General features: G+C 38.9%; 1 long non-coding RNA gene across 1 annotated transcript in view; it reads left to right on the top strand.

The window, feature by feature from the left end:
• Positions 1 to 19,657, top strand: part of LOC127383051 (uncharacterized) — a 110,506-nt gene that overhangs the window by 623 nt on the left and 90,226 nt on the right. The window lies entirely within an intron of this gene.

The raw sequence follows: 19,657 nt of genomic DNA, 5'->3' as shown, positions 1-19,657 counted from the left end.
GGCCGCCGCGCCGCGGAGGGCACGTCGGAAGGGCTGCGCTCCTTCCCCCGGCCGGGTACAGTCCCCCGGAGGGGCTGCCCGGCCCCGAGGGGCTGCGGGGCTGCAGCCCGGCATCTGAGGAAGGACGGGCAGCGGGTGCGTCCTCGCGTTCCCCGCGCCGCCCTGCGCATCGGCCCCGCCGCGGGCCCGCGGGGCTCCGCGCAGTTGGAAAAGTCCGCGAGCGCGCAGCCGGAGCGCGGGGGCGGGCGTCGGGCGCATCCGCCGCCCTGCCTTCGGTCGCCGGGGCCATCGCGGGTGGCTCGCCCTGCGGGGAGGGTGGCGTTTGCAGCCGGCTCGGCCGAGCGCCTCCGCGGTCCTTGGGAACAGCGTGTGCCGGAGAAATAAAACCATTGACGAGCATCATGCGAAAAGCGTAGCGCGCTCCGGCTCGTCTCGCCTCCCGGAGCGGGGCCGGCAGACGGCCCAGCGGCCGCCACCTCGCAGCGGGGGCGGGGAGGGCGGCCCCCGGAGCCGTGCGGGCAGGTGCGGTGGGGCGGATCGGTTCGGGAGAGGGGCGCGAGGGGCACCCTCCAGCCGGCGGGAAGCGCCGGAGGGGCGTTCGCCCACTGCCCCGCTCCTGTCGCCGTCGTTACCTGGCTGTTACACCGCCCGTTCTGCCGGCGGTGCCGGTGCCCTACCACTCGGCGTTGGGCAGTAAGTGCACATGTAAGTGCTTCGGCCTCACTTCCCTGAAACTTCCAAAGGTGTCTCATCTGCAGGGACGAACCTTTGGTTGTTCGGTTCCGATTGTGCTTCTTTACGGCCCAGGATTACACAGGCTTAGTGTGTTTTGGAGGCAAGTGATACTTGAATCTCTTCCAAATTAAAGGACTTAGAAAGAGATCGGGTGCGCCAATCACTCTAGGTGGTGTTAGCCCAAGAACAAGGCTGTGGAACTCAAGTGCCCTTCTCAGTGCTGGAGTGTTCTGTGTCTATTTCTGTGTGCTCCGGAGCGGTGTCACACGCGGAGCACTAGCGACATCCGAAATACTGAATGCCCCAAGTCATCCTGCCAGGAGGAAGGGTTCCCTGAATGTGACCGGGTGCAAAGCCAAGTGCAGATGACTGAGAAATCTGGTGGCGATGGTGGTGGGTAGAGGGGGGATGATGTTCTTAGTAGCTGAATGCTATGTCCTGCACCTTGGGATTTGTCAGGGGATCCTGTTAGTTGCACTGGGCTTGTTTTTAAAAGCCCCTCTGGTTTAGAGCAAGGGATAACAGGAGTTTGGAATGTATTTGTATCTGAAGTATCAGCCTTTCTCATGTGTGACTGGTTTCAGTTGTGTCTTTATGTTTTATGTGGAGAACATGGGATGTAGGAAGAGTAGAAGTTTGATAGTTCTGTGCTTTCAGCAATATAGCAATTATATTTTCAAGTCATTTCCAGATATTGTGCACAAAGCACTTTCTTTCAGAATAGCAAGTTTTAATTTTAATGTATGTGTAGCATTTTTACAGTGCTACCCAGATTTTATCGTTTAGGTTTGAAATTTTGTTTCCCCCCTTCACCCCCCCATCATTTTGCATGCATTTCAAGATGTCTGGTATATAGTTAAATGGACTCACACAATGTTTAATATTTTTATAAATTACAATGTTATGCATTGGATATTTAATTCTCATTGCTGTAGTCAGACCCTGTGTGATCTGACATAATATTCCTAAGTTAAATAATGCATTGATTATCCCATTGTTCAGTTACACATGAAATAAAACCTAGGACTGTCAAATAAATCTATTTTTTCTATTTTAGGTTATTTTTAGCCTTTAATTTTATCACCATAAAGTGCAGTTTGCAACAGTATAGGGCATACCTCTTCATTAACTGTTTAGAATTCCTAGTCCCTCTGAAATTACTTTAAATTTCTGGTACAAGTTGAAGTTACACATAGAGTGAAGTCAGAAATGTTTAAAAGAAGCATTTAATAACCAACAAACACAGACTGCTTTTGACAGAGGTGTTCAGTAGAATGTGTTTTGCTTATATAATGCATAAAACTGCACAGTCAAATCCAAGATTCACTGAGTCAGTGGTAATGTTTGTAAAGACATAATGGGATTGGGATTTCACGTTTGTTTAGGGGATAGTCTCACCAGTATTAATGATGATATCATTGGCTATGCCAAGCTGTTGAAAGGAAAAGTTACCAAATAAGAGACAAATGTCAAGATCTGTTATGGGTAACTAAAAATGATATTCTAATAAATCCAATATTTTAATATTAGTTTTGAGGATGTGATAGCAGAAATGTATCCCTGAATAGGACATTCACACCTGAACCCAAGTAGATCCTGTGTATTCAATTTCTTCTGTCTCTGCATACCAGGTAGCATCCCACCCAGAGGGTCCCCTCTGCAGGCTTCCCTCATCATTGCTTCTCCTGGTTAAATCCACAGTTTCAACAGTGTTTTTCCGGCAACAGTGTTCTAATAGGAAATACTAATAGTCATAGTCCGTAAGACTAAATTTCAGCTTTGCGTGGCTAAATTATGGCCATTGGAGTAATTACTGTGATAATTTTTGTGTCCCTTAACAAAGGTGGTAAAATGTTATTTTACACCTACCTTTGGCAGGAGCTCTTTTTCCTGTTTGCAATTACATGTAGTCAAAGCAATTTCCTTGTATAGCTGTGATAATCCTTTGACTAGTTTTGAGAATAAAAAGAACGTTGAAATAAACCCTTGGGTTTTTTTCTGAGTTACGCCGTGAGGGGGCCCTTTCAATCTGCATCGGTTGAACAAAACCAGCTGCTTCAGTTCTACTCCATGAACAAGGCAAGTCTCACTTGCTGCTTCAGTTCATCACTACAGTGAGTTTGTTTATCTAACCATGCATGGTGAATGAGAGGACGACTAATGCAGAAAGTCAATGTTAGCTCATCACTTATTACTGTACTTAAGAGAGACATTCAGTGCTTAAAATGTATTATATGGGCCAAAATATCCCACATGAATACAAAATAATCTCTTTGCTTAAATGGGTAGTTTTGTTTGAATAATACAGAAAAACAAATATATGTAGTTCAGTTTGCTTTGCAAAAATTCACAGTCATCTACAAACCATATGGCTTTCTTACCTCCAGTAGGGAAATATCTCTCTGCATGGTAGATACAGTATGTCAACAGCAGCTATGATCAAATGTAAGTAGAAGTGGGCATGGATGAATCAGAACCTCTTTTAATGTAGACCTGTTGGAGACCACAGCTTCTCATATTTCAGTCCATATATATCTCCATTATAGAATTTAATTTCCCAAAACAGATTATCGTTCATCACAGCTAGTTTCTGTTGCAGGGGCCAAAATGATTAATTTGAGTAAAATAAGTACTCTTCCCATGATATTTATTTAGGAAATGTCAAGTAGCAGTTTATTCATTTGGTGCATGCTCAGTTGTGATGAGAAGGTGGAAATCACAGCAGTTAGATTTCTCAGCATTTCTGTGCATACATATATATTTGGTCTCGCTTTGTTTTTATCTGTTTCTCACTGTACTTTCTTAAACACTTGTTTTGTGCATAAAATTTACTTCTCTTCCATGCATTTTCATTCCACATTTGTCACACTTCTCTGTCCTTGCCAGTTTTGAAAATGAACAACAAATAGCTTCCAGTATGTCACTGGGTTTTTGCCCTCTTTGTTGTTTTTTTTGTACTTGCACAACCACACCTGCAGTTAGCAGAGATGTCTGAGGTATACCATAGATTAAAGCTTTTATCTCACAAGGGGAATCAGTGTCTTATCTTAAGTAGATGCTGCTACAGCTGTGTGCAGATAAAGTAGAAAAATTGACAGTAGTGAAACATTTTAAAAATACCATCAAGTACATACATAAATCCAACAAGGCAAACCCCAGTAATTTAGAGATTCAGATGACACATATACTCAAATAATATAAAGAGAAGTGTGTACCAGAGCTTTTTGCTTTTTATCTATCTATCTATCTATCTATCTATCTATCTATCTATCGTGTCCCACCTTGGTTCCTTCATAACTGCTCCTTCTCCACTGAAATCCTTCAACCACTCTCAATTTTTTAACTTCCATTTAAAATATTCTCTTAAAAAGTAGATTTGTTATGTCAAAGGAAAGGAGGGCATCTTGCAGTTGTCGGATTGACCTGAGCTCAGTTTGAACCCAAAAAGTTGTTGCAAAAGAAATTTTATTCTATCAAGTGTAAAGGTTAAGTCTCAATAATGGCGCTGAAAGCAGAGTTAGGAAAGCATAAAACTAAGAAACACAAAGTTAGGAAGTAATTGCACACCAGTCTCTTGTGTAGTGGTCATTTAAGGGGTCTCTGGTACATACTTCACCTTGGAAGCTGAGAGGCTGCTGATCTGTGTTCCGCCCCTGGAGAGCTGCCTCTCAGAGGGAACAACTCTCCTGTGTTGCCCTGGACAGGTAGCAGGTAGGTACTGAGAATAACATTTCAAAACATTTTTTGTACTGTGTCTTTTATTATCTTTTTTTAATTTAGATGATACTGTATTTTCACTAATCCCTAAGGTGTGTGGGAGAATGCACATTAATTGTTTAAGCTTGTTTGGAATCTAATTGCTCTTAGCATGCCAGAGTTTTAATACGTTGGTTTCCTACATTAATTTTATTGTTGTGCATTTGTTTCCTGTGATTCTTTTTACTTCTTGACATTGCATTTACTTCTTGACTTGCATTGTAAAACTTTTTAATGCCTTAATAATTTTATGAATATTACATAAACTATCAGCAAAGTCTCCAGCAATTCTTATACTACTTTTGTAACTGGATAGACTGGTGACTTTTCACAGAAACTATGTATAATATTATTAATGATGCATATAATCAACTTAGCTTTTAAGAAAACTTAGTCCAAACTATTTCGTTTTTGCATGGTGTTTTTTTAGAGCTCATGCAGCTACAGGGATACAGGAGTATGTTATTGTATTATTGCATATTTTACTGGTTGTGAGGAGTAGGAAGAACTTTGTAGCTTTCACACCTGCCATCTACTTTCACAAGTAGCCTATAAAAATAACACAGAACAAATAGCTTCAATTGCCACAAGTGGGAGGTTGGTTTTTACCCTCTTTTTTCTCCTAAATGGTGGACAGTAGAGGGAAGATCTCACATAGTTTCTACTCCTTTTATTTCTTACAGAGTAGTCTAAAAATTAGGGGGGAAGGGAAAAAAAAATTGAGCATCTTCCAGTTTAACACTGTTGTTGATTTATGGCTTAATAAGTCATTGGGATGTAAAGTTACAGAGTTTAAATGCTCTTAATCTATCGAAATTGGCTAAACAGAGTCCAAGTAAGATAAAAGATGACACTCTGGCTTCATTCATGCAAAGTGAAATTCTTTCCAAAGAGCATCAGAATGAGGCTACCTTGTATCATCTGTGCAACAGCAGATTTCACTTAAATTAACAAAAACTTGCTTTAGTTTTAGAGATTAATAACAATTATCTTCCTTGATGAGCAGAAAGGAGGATAAAGCTTTATTTTCTTCCTTTGATTTACTCTCCTTGATCATACAGCCTTTCAATTCCTGCATAGTTGAAGCTATGGGGACTATTGGGGTCTTTTTTCATACTAGAAAAGGAAATGAGAAAGCACAATCCAGCTTTTGAAAAGACTACATATCTGTCTGAGTTCTTAATCAAACCCTTAATCAAGCTTTCTCATTTTAGCATGATGGAGGTGAAATAATATGTAGACTTAATAATGCTTATTTGTCTTTAAAATTGGGGCACGAAGACATCCCATAGCAAGAAGAAGTTGCATATGAGGAAGAGGTATTAATATCCTACAGCTGGGAAGACTTTGGGCTCCTGTTGGTAAGAGTGACATAAGGTTCGCCTTCCCTCTGAAGGAGAATTCAAGCTCCTCTGATGTTTCCAGCCCTTTTTGGCTGCAGGATGTGAAACTGATCTTTTCTTTGATGGTGACTTGTGGGTTTACTACCTAGTATCTGGCCTGTTCCTTGGCTATTTTGACGTTATCTTTGCCATAATATTTTGCTTCGAGGTAAGACATTTTGAAAATGTGATTGTTAAGTGTTTCTGTTATACATTGTATACACAATAATTTGAAATTTATTTAAGTCTGAGATTTTGATCTCATTCATTTGAGGGTCTGTTTACAAATGGTGTCATTTAGGAATAGCTGCTATGTTTGTATTCACATGGCAAATGTACAAAATTAGTTTTCAGAGCTGGATAAATCATAGGATTGAAGCAAATAAATCTGGTATTTAAGAGATTAATTTGAAAATAACTAATGTAAGTGATGTTTTCTTAGTAGCTTAACAGAAATTTAAATTTACTCTTTTTCTTTCTGGAATTGAAGTGAGTAAAAAGGACTGCTGCTTTTTTCCGTAAGTTTTAGTAGGCTGAGAAATCAAAATATTACACATGGACTAGGTATGGCTCCTTCACAGCACACAGTTTATTTAAACTGCAGTATGCTATGATTTGTAGATCAGAGTGTTTTTGTCACAAGTATTTGCAGTTCATAGCATTATGTGCAGAAAAGACAGCAGAAAATGCAGTGTTTCTTTTGCTGCCGGTCCTGAAATACATTGGATTCTCTAGCATCTCCCATCTCCATGCATGTCAGCTTTTATTAATTATGCAAGGTGTGTTAGGTGTTTCAAAAGAACTTATTTTAAGTTGAAGAGGGATGCAATTAGTTGTGATATCCCATACTTTTATAATAATATGAATGGTAATTTGATAACAATTTTCTTAAATAATAATTTAGAATCTGCTACTTCAAGATCTTAATATGTATGACACTTCTAAAACAAGAAAGCTTTTCTCTGTGTTATTTTTCAGCCTCATTCCTCCTTTTGTAAAGCAGTGCATTCTTATATCATGCTGACCTTTCCTAGGAAAACTTGAACTTTCTATACTTTCAAGATTTCAGTTGCAACGAGATTTAGAAAGTTACATATTACTTACAATTTCAAAGGCACATACACTGACCTTTGAAACTAATTAAACAGATGACCAAAGAATTATAGTAGATCTAAATAGTTAAATTCAATAGTTTGAAGGTCTGATATATTTCTTTTCACATTAAGAAGTGATATACTGATTTTGGATGCTTCCCAAAGTTTCTCTCTTTTTCCTCCCTAAAAATATTTCTCTACAGATATACAAATTTTCTCCACAAATAAATTGTTAAAGATTATATTAATCAGTGGCAATATTCTTACACCCACCAATAAAAGATCTCCTATAGTAATGTCTGTTCATTCTAAAGGTCATCTGTAGAGCAATTCTTTTATATTGTTTGGTTTTAAATTTTCTCTTTGGCATACATTTAATTATTTTTCTTACCAGGTTTCAAAATAGCTTTTTCATTTTATGGTGCTAGTACATTCCTTAGTGAAAGTCTCATCCGATACATTATTATTGTTAACATGTACTGTGTGTATGATTTAGAGCAGAGTGGAAGTCACTCTCAAATAGTCCTTGTCATGGATAAATTACAAAACACACTTTCTTTGCTAACCAGTGTCAGGTCTATGATCAGTTCCCTGTGATTTTCTGTTTCTTTTTACATTCCAAAATTGTAATGAACTGCTACCTAAAAATGATGCAGAAAGAGCAAAATATAAAGCTGGGAAGTGCAGTGCATGCCAGGCTGTAGAAGGCTGCTTTGATCAATAAAATATAAAAGTTTCTCCTATATACCTGTATTACATTTAGACAGCAATCTCTTTCAGGAGCTTTCCTGACATCTACTCCTAGGTAACCTTCTATCTAGTTGCATACCCAAGTAATGTAATGCATTTTACTTTTCAGGTTTTTTTTTTAGAAAGATAACAAAGGCCTTTTCCAAACTTCCCTTAATAGAATATTTTCTATGTGTTTATTATTTTTTTTGAATTACACTAATTTTAAAAAACATTGTGGTGTGCTTCCTAATTTGATGCATTTAATTTAAAATGTTCTGACAAATGTCCATCTGTTACTCCACTGCGTGTACATAGACAGTGAAACTTAGCAAACTAATGTGAGGCCCAGGAACCAAGAGAGAGTGTGCAGCCTTATATTCTGATTACAGTATTCAAATTAAAGATAACATTTTGCTTCACTGCTATAAGCACAGCTGGTTGTGTGAACATTTGTGTTTTTCTGCACTTCTTAATGTTGCCATGTATCAGCTGAAGGGTGAGCAGACACAAGAGCCAGCCCAGGTTCACCTTGGAAAAAAGGGAAAGTATTATGAACAGGTTTAGGGAAGCATCATAATACTGCTTGGCACCAGAAGGAAAGGAGGCATACGATCAAGGAGATAGATGAAAGTGTCTAAATGCAACACTGAAGAGATCCTAATAGGGCAGTAGAGGGGATGACTCTTTTGGTTGTATTGTTCTGGTTATATGTAAGGGGCAGGAACAAGCTGCGTGACATCTCTTTTCTGAGATGTCATACGCAGTTCAGAAACTGCCTCGTGAAAGATCGACAGACTTAAATATTTTCATGTGTGCAAGGTAAAACTGCACAGACATTAGAAACAGTCATCAGCATCATATAATGCATCTTGCTATTTAAAAACATATTGAAGGGGCTCAGCTGGTGTGATGTAGCTGCCAGGCTGCGTTTGTAGTGTTCTTTATGTGGAAAACAGATTACCCATAAAATAGGATAACTTGTCAAAAGGAAGTAAACCCAAGAAGGAATTCATTGCAAGAAAGCATTATGCCACTCTTAATTTCAGTTGCATGATTCCACATAATGATGGATAAAATTTACCTCACTTTTTCAACATTTTTCCTGGCACTGGTCCAGGTTACCCTGAATAAATATTTTACCCATTTATTACCACGACTTGCCATGTAAGCTGTGTTCCTCTTGACCAATGGAACAATTTTTTCCTATGTTTCTGATTTTGAAGCACAGGGAACAAAGTATTCTTGGCAGCCAGACTGTTCCCGTGTGAATTCTCTTCTGAAAGACATCAGTGTAATCATTAGTCTTAATTTTTTTCAAAGCAAAACATAAAAAAACATCTTCTGCAGCCCTGTCCTCCCTTGGAAAAATCTCATCTGAAAGATTTGCAAGAACTACCAAAATAAACAGCAGTATATGTGCATGCAAGATGTCCTGGTTATGAAAGAATAAAGATGAACTGAAATATTACTTGGTAAAAACTTCTTGATGCATTTTCTTTAAAACCATATCTATGAAAATTTACCATGGAGGACTACTATTTTATGGCTGTAGCTACTAATACTGTGTGGTTTAATCTAGATTATTTTGTGGTGGTCTTACTTGTTTGATTTTTCATGTATTGTTTTAAAAGAAATCTGTGCCAATCTATATACCATGAACTTATTAAAAATTGACTATATATGTAAGCAACAAATTGTGATTATACCCAAGCATATATATACCTTTCACAAAGGAGTGTGGAGACTGCAGACCTAACAGTAGCTTTTCAACATCTTTAGTATCCTTAGATTTCACATAAATTTTAAGAATAACTTATATATTCCTACAGAAAGCAAAAAAACGATGAAAGAAGTGACTAAAGTATAATAAAACAAAACAAAGTGGAAAGTCAGAAGAATATATAGAATTAACAATACTGAGCAATAGCAAATTAGTATTCATATAGTCATTATGAAGATTAAACTAGTAATAATTACACTTTCTTCCATATGGAAGTAGTTAATTGTTCATAAGTATATGGAAAGATTAATGAACGGAAAGACTAAAACTGAATATAACTGATTCCTATAAAGATTGAAATATGGTATCATATAATGTAATAGTTATTTATAGAGTTTTTTTCTTCCTAACATGTGACTTAAAATTTTTATTCAGAAATCAATGAGAAGAATTTCCTGGAATGTTGCCTGTCATCACCAGGAAGCAATGACATCTCTCTGAATTTCCTTGATATTAACTTTTTTCTTCCCCCGCTCCTCCCCAACAGACTACTAGGAAATTTCATCTGGTGCTGAAGTGACATATTGTGAATTCCCTTAAAAATACCCTCTGTGTGTGTTTGTGCCTGAACCAGGGTCTTCACTTAGTGTCTTGATACAGTAAAAGGGGCTGACTGAAAACTGTTAACTTTTGTGGTTTGCCCCCTATGAAAAGAAACAATAGGAGAAAATGGCCTCAAGTTGTGCCAGGTGAGATTAAAATTGGATATTAGGAAAAATTCCTTTACTGAAAGTGTTATCAGACACTAGAATAGGCTGCCCAGGGCAGTAATCGAGTCACTGTCTCTGGATGTGGGATGTGGTGTATATGTGGTGCTTAGGCCCATGGTTTAGTGGTGGCCTTGGCAGTGTGCTAGGATAGCAGTTGGACTTGATGATTTTAAAGGTGTTTCCCAACCAAAACAATTCTATGATTCTAAACTTGCAAGTGTTCTCTTGCTCAATGGCAGCCAGTTTGCTTCACTTGTGCTTGATTCTGTGTTTCAATGAGTTGTGTGGGAGGTAAAGGGGAAAGCAGCATCCTCATTTTTGACTGTAGGAAACATTTTGTTAGGATTTTGATTGGCTTGCACTAGTAACTAAATGCAGTTGGGCTCCCATTAGGGCCCAGCATCACCTGAGTTGCCATAGCATCTCCAAGACACCCACACAGACCTGCATGGTACAACAAAGACTGGCTGGAGTTTAGACTGGGGACACCCGATGCCTCTCACAGAGCACTAGCTGCCCAGGGTGGACTTCCCCTGCCACTGCAGAAAAGCTCAGGGCCACATTAGGGACTCTGGGTAGTCAGCCTTCTGTCCTTCAACCATTGGCCTAGAAGAGTTCATGTAACCCATGTGCTGTATCTACCAATTTGATACGTATCAGCAAACTGCAGGTTTCTCAAGTATCCCCAGGCTCCCATTTACAAGCAACCAAATCCTGCCCTAGGCATGTGTTTCCATCACATCCAGGGGAGCTGTTTGAGAGTTTGTGCCTAGCTGTACGCATTGACTTTGATGGAAACAACTTCACAGGGAAAACAGATTTAAACCAGACCAATCCTAGAGATGTAAGCACCTTTGCATTTGTAATTTGATGTAATAAATGAGCACACATAAAAGTGCTCTCCAGATATGCTTGGAGAACATTGTGCTGCCTGTGTGAAAATTTGAGGTGTCAGCTGCTCAGACTTCATCTTATTTGTATTTAGTTTTCACAAATTAGCCTACTTCTGAATGCAATCCAGCCATCTCAAATATTTGAAATGTTTTAATTCAGCTGTTTGAGTTACGGATGAACAAGGAAGATTTTACCACTGGAATCAGACCTGTTTTTTAGGCGTTGGTGAGCACACACCTTGCCACAAGCAGAGCTTTTGGTTCTAGCATCATATATGGGTCGTGTTGAACTTCAGTTCTTTTCATTGTAGCCTTACCCAGGAGTTACTTGACTACATTAACTCTTTGAGCAAAATGTGTTTAAAAAAACCAAGACCTAATTTGAACAGAGCAAGTATGGGCATTTTCGAGTCACAGAGAGCTAAGACTCCCTATGAGAGAAGCTGTATCTTTGGGGCTCCTCTATGTCATATATGAGCAAATAATCTCTGTTCCTATTTCATGTAATAGAAAACTGGGAAACAGCACTTTTTTTTGCTTCCTTCTTTTTTTTGGTCACAAAAGTAGCCAAATGCCCCAGAACACTTTGCTGGGGTTTTGGTTAACTGGTGCCTGAAAAGGAAGCATCACCAAATCACCAAGTTTTTCTTCCCAAACTTTGCATTTCCCTTTGTTTGATAGCCTCCCCGTCCATCAGTGACCACTGACAGTGTGCCAAGTGCCTGAGAGCAAGACTTCACGGAATGCCATGGCAGCACTTAAGCTTTGGGGCTTGTGGCCAACTGCAAATTGTTTGCAAGTGGGCAAGTCCATTTTTGTGTGGTGTCAGTGAATTGCCCATCTTTCCAAACTTGCTGTGAGCTGCCCCAGTCACCAGCACAATGGGAATTACTGCAGCGTTTAGGGACATTCCTTTGCTGATGTCAGAGAAACATGAAGGAGGTGCCTGGGAGGGAGCATCTGAAGACTGCTGCCCTCTCCATCCAAGATGATGTCTTCAGGCCCTACTAACACTGAGCAGCATAGAATCATAGAATCGTTTTGGTTGGAAAGACCTTTAAGATCATCAAGTCCAACTATTAACCTAGCAGTGCCAAGGCCACTGCTAAACCATGCCCTTAAGCACCACATCTACACATCTTTTAAATACCTCCAGGGATGGTGACTCATGTTTCAGTACCAAACCACAATTGCAAGCTCTAAAGCTGGCCCCACTGCACAGACACCAACTATGCTGTGCTGGGGAAGCCCGCAGTCAGCAATCCTCTCTGCTGATCTCCAGTAAGGACTGAGAAGGGGAACAAATTTAGTGTTCACCCTGAACAGAGCTGCCTGTGCTTTTCCATAATTTTTAGAAATTTCCTTTGAAAGAGCTGACAATGCATGATCTATTTTAAATACTGCTTCAGAAGATGAAATTATTTTTGGTCTAAATTAAATCAATAAGTAGTATTAAACATAAGATAAGGTTTAAGTGAGAAAAAAAATATCCAGTGACCCTCAGCATTTATCGTATGTGTCAGGGCTGGTATGACAACCTTTATTACCTAATTAATAGCTGCTTTCTGTAAAGCAGACAGCTTACTAAAGCCAACAAAACCTTCTCGCTCTGAAATCGTTCAAAGGCATGAGTAGTAACAGGTGCAGGTGTGATGTCTCCTCCTTTATTCCAGGCTTCCCTTTTCCCTCCTGGGTCCCTGTTTCACAGCCTGGGCCTTGTTCTCTGTGGCTTCTCGTGTATGTCAGGAAATCTTCCCAAGGCTGGTCTCTAGTGCAGCAGGAGGTCAAGTGTTGGTAAAATCCTGAGTTGTGTCTCCCTCAGCTGCGCTGTTGCATGCTGGTAGTGCATGGCTGAGCTCCCTGGGTGCTGGGGTCTGCCCCTTCTCTCACAGTCAAAGATCTTGGAGTGGATTGGATTTTCCTGACAAAGAAGCATTTTAAAGTTCTTTATAAAAAATAATGCAGCTCTTCCTTGCTAGCTTTCTTTCCCCTAATGCTCTCTCTTTGCTGTCTTCTTGCCTCACCATTATAATTCTGATGATGTTGGTTCTTTAATTTGCTGTATTGAATATTTCTGAAATAAGTGAGAACATTGCTTACATCCGTGGATAATGCTGGTCCCATATGTATGGTCTGGAAAGTGTTGCCTAGCAAATTCTGCAAATCCGGATGAAATATGTTAGTTCCTTTTCATACCTTACATCTGTTACTTCTCACAGTATTTGATATATTTTACATGCTTTTGTGATCCTGATTTTAGAGGAAAGGCAAATTGTGGTCAAGTGGAGTCATGGACTCAGTTCTTTCTTTGAGGCTTTTGTTACTGGACATGAGATTAATCTGGTTGAATGTGTGTGTTCTAGCTGCCTCAATCTGAGCAGTAACTAGTGGTTACAGGTTCTTCTGGGCTCCCTGTGCAGGGGGTGGAGTGAGCTGGGCAGTCCTAAGGGATGATGCAGCCTCTCCTGAAAGCAGGTTCCCAAAAGCTGCATCACACATGAAAAGTGCCAGCTATCTCCACACTGTGCCTTGGAATGACTGTCTCAGAGGTTGATTTCTATCATAGAGGATGTTTATTTTGGGATGGTAAATTCCATCCAGGAAATCTACAGGTTGTCTCTTTTTTAATACCTTCCAGTTGAATTTTGGCCATACATTTAAACAGGTCTTCAAGGTATCAACCTTATAGTTGTATTTTCTCTCTGTTGCTTGAGCTTCTTTTAAAATAAGCACCTATGCAAAGGCATAAAAAATAATAGGTTTTTCATTAGTGTAAGGCTGAAATTGAGCCCACTGCTCTCATGTGTTGAATTCTACAGGAAGTTGAAAATTGTGTCAACATTGCATTAGCAATTAGAGCTGTATGTCCTGCATGCACAGATGGTTTGTTGTTGTTTTTTTAATAGCAGAAAAAATCTGATTTAGAGTAGACCTACACAGGAGCAGGGTTGGGGATCATGTGGGATTTTAATTTTTTAAAATTATTATTATTTTAACAGTAAATACAATTTTGCCTGATCTCCAGAATTGCTTCATGATTCTATTCCTTGCTGAGCAACAGAATATTAAGGCATAGAAAAAGGATGGTTTGGAGCTTATTTGGAACATGGCAATCATAGCAGTTGTTGGTAATTATTTTATTCCTTGTGAGTACATTACATGCTCCTTTTTTGTGATGGAAGCTTTAAATATTAGTAGCCAGGAAGTGCCAGCATTCTAATTGCGGCCTGTAGTTAAGTACATAGAAATATCAGAGGCATAAAATATTTTGGCATGAAAAATGTAGATGGGTAGAGAAGTGGGTGCAATTAAGAATTAAGGAGTGTAAGACAGAGACAAAAGCATCTACTTAGAATACCCAATACTGCCTTTGCTTCAAGTGTTGGTGGGGGAAGTTCAGCAGTCACGTAAGAGACATGTTTGTGTTCCCTCATCAGCTGCATTTCAGCTGGAGAGCTTTGATCTCTAAGTTGGTCCTTTTAATGAGAAGGTTTTTCATTTCTAAATAGTTGTGGTCCTGGTTTCAACGTGCTAAAAAGTGGAAAACTCTACAGTGACCTGGAAATGCCAGCTCCATCCATAGTGCTCTTGGAATGCACGTGTCCTGCCTGTCGGTTTCATAAGTGGCAACACAATAGTGTGCTGCCTTGAACTTAGGCCTGGCTTAAAATTACAAGACAACTGAAAAGTAAGAGGAGAATATCGTTCTTTTAAAATAACAACAGTTCTTGCACATTTTAATTCCAACTGAACTCGTTTTTGCATTTTTGTGAATTACATCTGCTACAGACCATAAGAATCTTAAAGAGAAAACTGCCATTGAAACTGCTTGTTTAGTCGAACATTATACATCCAAAATTCTGATAATGTAAAAGGTATTAATTGTGAACATTGTTATACACATACCCATTATCTTTGACAGGAGCAGACATACCTGACGATTTTTAAGGTTTGAAAAAAATGTTTAATTAAATGAAGCCCTTATTATTGGGATTTAAGCATGTTAAGTTCTGTTTTACCTGGCTGCACACACAGCTATTTTTAGAAGTCATACAGATTTTCTCTCAAACTCAATCAACATTAGAAGGTTTCAGCTGGGAATGCTTGGAATTATTCAGAGTAAGACTTTAATTTTTTTCTATGTAAAAATAAAAAAAGTATTAAAAATATTCTACATTTGGATACTTGTAATACCTAAAAAAGCCCTAATAGGTAACAGCATTGCTTCATATGAAACTTCTGTAAGTCATTCTAGGCCTGCTGAGTTTGGCATCCTCAATAGGCACATGTTCTTGTGTAAATACAGAGCCTTCTCTGTTGCCCTGTAAGCGTGAAATAAAATAATTTTTGTGATTCTTTGTTCCAAAGGCTTTACATTAGATCCTTAAATATTTTTAGTATTGGAAATCCAATATTTCTTCTTCCTCCAGAGAGCCTGTATGCTTTGTGTTTAAGCTGCATGTGCAGGTAACATTTTTTGTGTCCAACTGACTTCTGAAGTGGTTTTGCTTGCTTTTGATTATTGAATATTTAGTTTAGCCTATTTCTGCAGGACACTGAGGAAAAAGAAGATAGCTGTGTAATACAGATACAACTATTCTCCCTGCAATCCTCATCAACACTGTCATTATTAATTGTATTCTAATACTATAGAAACATATAAAACATTTACTTTTTTTAATTCATAAAATAAATATGTGGTTTCTAGATTAATATCTAAGCATAGATAAATAATACTTTGTAGGGAAGATGTATGTAAACTTTTTTCTTCTGTACAACTGTAGCCTGGTGCATTGTCACCTTTCAGGCAGTAAATTCTTTGGTCATGTTGGTGTTCTCTACTAAGCTACTAAATGTCACTGTAGTGTGTATTTGTTTCCATCAGACCCCTTTTCACCTCTCTGTGAGCATTAATGGTTACTTTTAAAAATTACATTATTTCTGTCCTATTGTAATCAGCTCTATGCTCTAGCTACAAATTCTTGGGCTACCATTTTGGTCAGAATCTAATGATGATACTGAGTTCAGGATTAAGATACCTGAATGTAGCTGTCTGCCTCTATATGAGAGGGTTCAGCTGCATCTGCTTAGACATCTAGCGCTTTTTCAGAAGCCCTAAATTAATCCATGTGGCTCTCAGCAACTATGTTGAAGGACTCCAGTCCTTCTTAGGTCCTGTGTAATGTCTCCCAGCCTCAGCAGAGCTCTTGAGTAAATAAGCAGCCCCAGAAGTTATTAGACACCTGTATTGATGCACTGACCTCAATCTTTATGTGCCTAAGATCCCACTAGGGTGCATGGAGAACAAGTTAGTGAAGGCATCTGAGAAATTCAGCTGATCAGCTGATGTGTGCTTTAAACTTAAGCACCCTATGGTATTTAATGTGCTTTAGGTTATCTGAGAAAACTGCATGCATGGACTAGAGCATATGTTGTAGGACCTACAGAGGGTATATGTTCTCTAGGAATGGCAGTAGGAGGTTAGGCATGAGGTTAGGTCTGAGAGCACCTGCAGTGACACAAGGCACTGGTGTGGGCAGCTGAATTAAGCCCTCAATGTATGATCCTAGGCACCATAGAAAGTACAAGAGGCTTAGGCACTTTGATAACTGCAGTCACCTGAATTTGAACATTGTAGATCTGTAAGCCTTGCTGAGGACCTAGATACTGTTTTAACGTAATTTTCTTCTTTGGCTATTTGCCTGTGGTAACTCAAGGTTTCATTTTCACATATATATGAGAAACTGCTAGTCCCTCAACTAAAGAGTTCCATTCTCATAAACTAACCTTCTCTGCTGTTTGGCCTATAAATCTTATTCAAAATTTTCACTGGAAATCCTCCAAATAATACCCTGGTTTTTATGTCTTTTGTGTCTGATTAAATTTTTGAATGAGCATCACTAATTTTAATTAACAAATATTCAAGTACCGTGATTGTCAAGTCATGTCTACAAGCTCTATATCGAGTCCTTTATTGACCTGTGTCATTGATACTGAAACACATAGATAGTTTGATGCTGAATTTCTCACACATTTTTTTTAACAATGTAATCACATGCTGATCATACAATTAACTAGGAAAATCTTTGAAATTCCATTTGCTATTCAAATGCAAAATGATGTAAATATGAAGAAGAAACAGCATGTTGCTTATTCAGATTAAAATGGACCATAGAATAACAGAATCATAGAATGCCAGACTGGAAGGGGCCTCAAGGATCATCTGGTCCAACCTTTCTAAGTAGGAACATGGTTTAGATGAATATTCAAGCCCTGTATTTGCTGTGAAACCATGAGTGTTGCTTTGTGGGCTATCCATTCTAAGTCAGTGTGGCTAGTGGATCCACAGAACTGTGATGTCCTGAAACCTGCTCAAGTGCTGTAGCTACGAGGCATGTGTTTAATAAAAATCCATAATAAAATGTTAATGGTTAAACTTAGGAAAGTTTAGCTGTAAGCTATGTTAATTGGGAAGGGCAAATCCATGATTACCAATCTGGATTTAGTACCAACTCCAGAGCCCTTCTTGTCCTAGTTAAAATGCCAGGCAATACAAAAGGCCAACCATGTTAGCAGTCTGCCAGTCAGGGACTCCACAGGAAAGGCAAATTATACACGGTGGGAGTTACAGGAAGAGTAATGTGAGTCATGTTAAGAGGCTGTGTGTATCTAAGAGGAGAAATAGACAAGTGTGTATTTGCTTTACCTTGTACCAACTGCACAGCAGCCTTATATTCACTGTCTCCATCAGGAGCAGTGTAAATGGCATAACTAAACGGAGGGGTGGGAAAGCAAACTGTAAGGGAGTGTCTCCTCTCATCCAAAAGCTGTGAAGCTGCGTGAGGACAATGTCCTGCACGGTCTAATAAGCCCTGGTGTGTCTCTGAACAAATGTGTTAAATTGCAGGTTTTAATGATTTTTCTTGCCACTTTTGCTGATGAGCATAAGGGCTTGACCATGGTGTATCTCAGGAAAATGGCAACTCATCATGCATATTCAGAAATTACATGACTGGCATTTCTATTAAGAAAATAACTAATGTTTCAAACTGAGTGTAGAAAGGAAGCTTTCTGTTACATTTAGCACCACCCTGACATTTATTCTAAAACTGTAATATCTCATCAAGGAGATATGAAAGCTCATCAAGGCTTGTTACAAGTTCATATAAAATCTTTTTGGATTAACCTATCTTCTGAATTCATGCACTTGGATTTTCACTGTGGAAGATAACTTTTTTGATCTTGTATTTGTGAAGAAAATTTTGCTTGTTGAGAGGGTAAACACACTGGGATGATGGTATAGTTACCATGTCCTTGCTTAGAAAAGAAGAGAGTAAATAAGTAAAGAGAGGATAAACCGAGTTGTCTGTTGTGCACAATCTGTAGCAGTTCAGCAGCTTCTCATGCCATTAGGGTGTTGACATAATGCTGTGATGGTATTACTCATACGTACAAAGGGGAGTTATGTTCAAAGTCACAATCCTGGTATTAATTTCAATGGGAGTCTTATTAGTCCATATATGAATGTGGTTTGTTATTTCATCTCTTAAAATCTGTCAAGCACTGTTGTCTTTCTTCAATAATCATTTTTAGATCAGTCCTATTAAATGTTCTAGTGTGCCTTTATGTGATTGCTTTTGAATGAAGCTGTTTCTGTCCTAAATGGAGAATGAAAAAAGCAGCCTAGCAGTGTAACCTCTTAACTTGCTATTCAGATTTTCCCTCTAAATTTACATCAGTATACTGAGAATATAAAGTGCAGATTCAGAAATTCAGAATGGATATGCCTGTGATAAAAAATACCCTAGAACTGTGAATAGCTATTGTAAAAATGAAGAGTTGACAAAAGAAACCCTACATTATATGAAAGATAGAGAAGCTGTTCAAAATATCACATTATTAAAAAAACTTAATGCAACACCAAGCTTCATCAAATTAGAGCTTTTATTCTACAAAACCTCTCATTGTATTGCTTGTAGCTCTGCTCCTCTTCCTGCTGTTCTCCATTTTACTTGGTTTACTTTATCATACTCTAGTCACACTCTTAATCATTGATTTGTATCCCCCAGCTCTTATGTCCTCGTCCTTGCTTCTCAGTTCCCATGGCTGAGACATGCCTCCCCTTCTGGGAACTTCACTGTGAGCAATGCTTTTCAAAGAGCCTGTGTTTCCTCCCTGAGTCCCTATTATTGGAAACAGCTCTCCCAGCTGTTAAGGACTTGTATTTCAGTTGTTTATGACCATCTGTTGTCAGCTTAAACTCAAAAAGACAGCATGTGAGAAGTTGACTTGAGAACAGAGTGAGGAGCCAGAAGAGCAGTGGACATGGCTGCATGCAGAATAGCTCACTGTACAGGCCTACACTTTTGAGCATGCAAGTAATTTCATTTGTGTAATTGCTCTATTGATTTCTATGTGTTTGCTGATTTTAATTTTTTTTTTTTTTAAATTACTTTTTTCAACGTAAGATAGAAAAATGAGCCCCTAGCAGCTATTTCACAGCGTGATCAGGTAGAATTTCTGGTCAGGAGGATCTCCAGCCATTGAATGTTGAAAGCCAAGCGTATGTATGCAC

Source organism: Apus apus, chromosome 3 (genome assembly GCF_020740795.1).
Source record: "Apus apus isolate bApuApu2 chromosome 3, bApuApu2.pri.cur, whole genome shotgun sequence".
NCBI classification, from domain to species: domain Eukaryota; kingdom Metazoa; phylum Chordata; class Aves; order Apodiformes; family Apodidae; genus Apus; species Apus apus.
The sequence above is the reverse complement of the archived record's forward strand: the minus strand, read 5'-3'. Positions and strand labels throughout refer to the sequence as shown.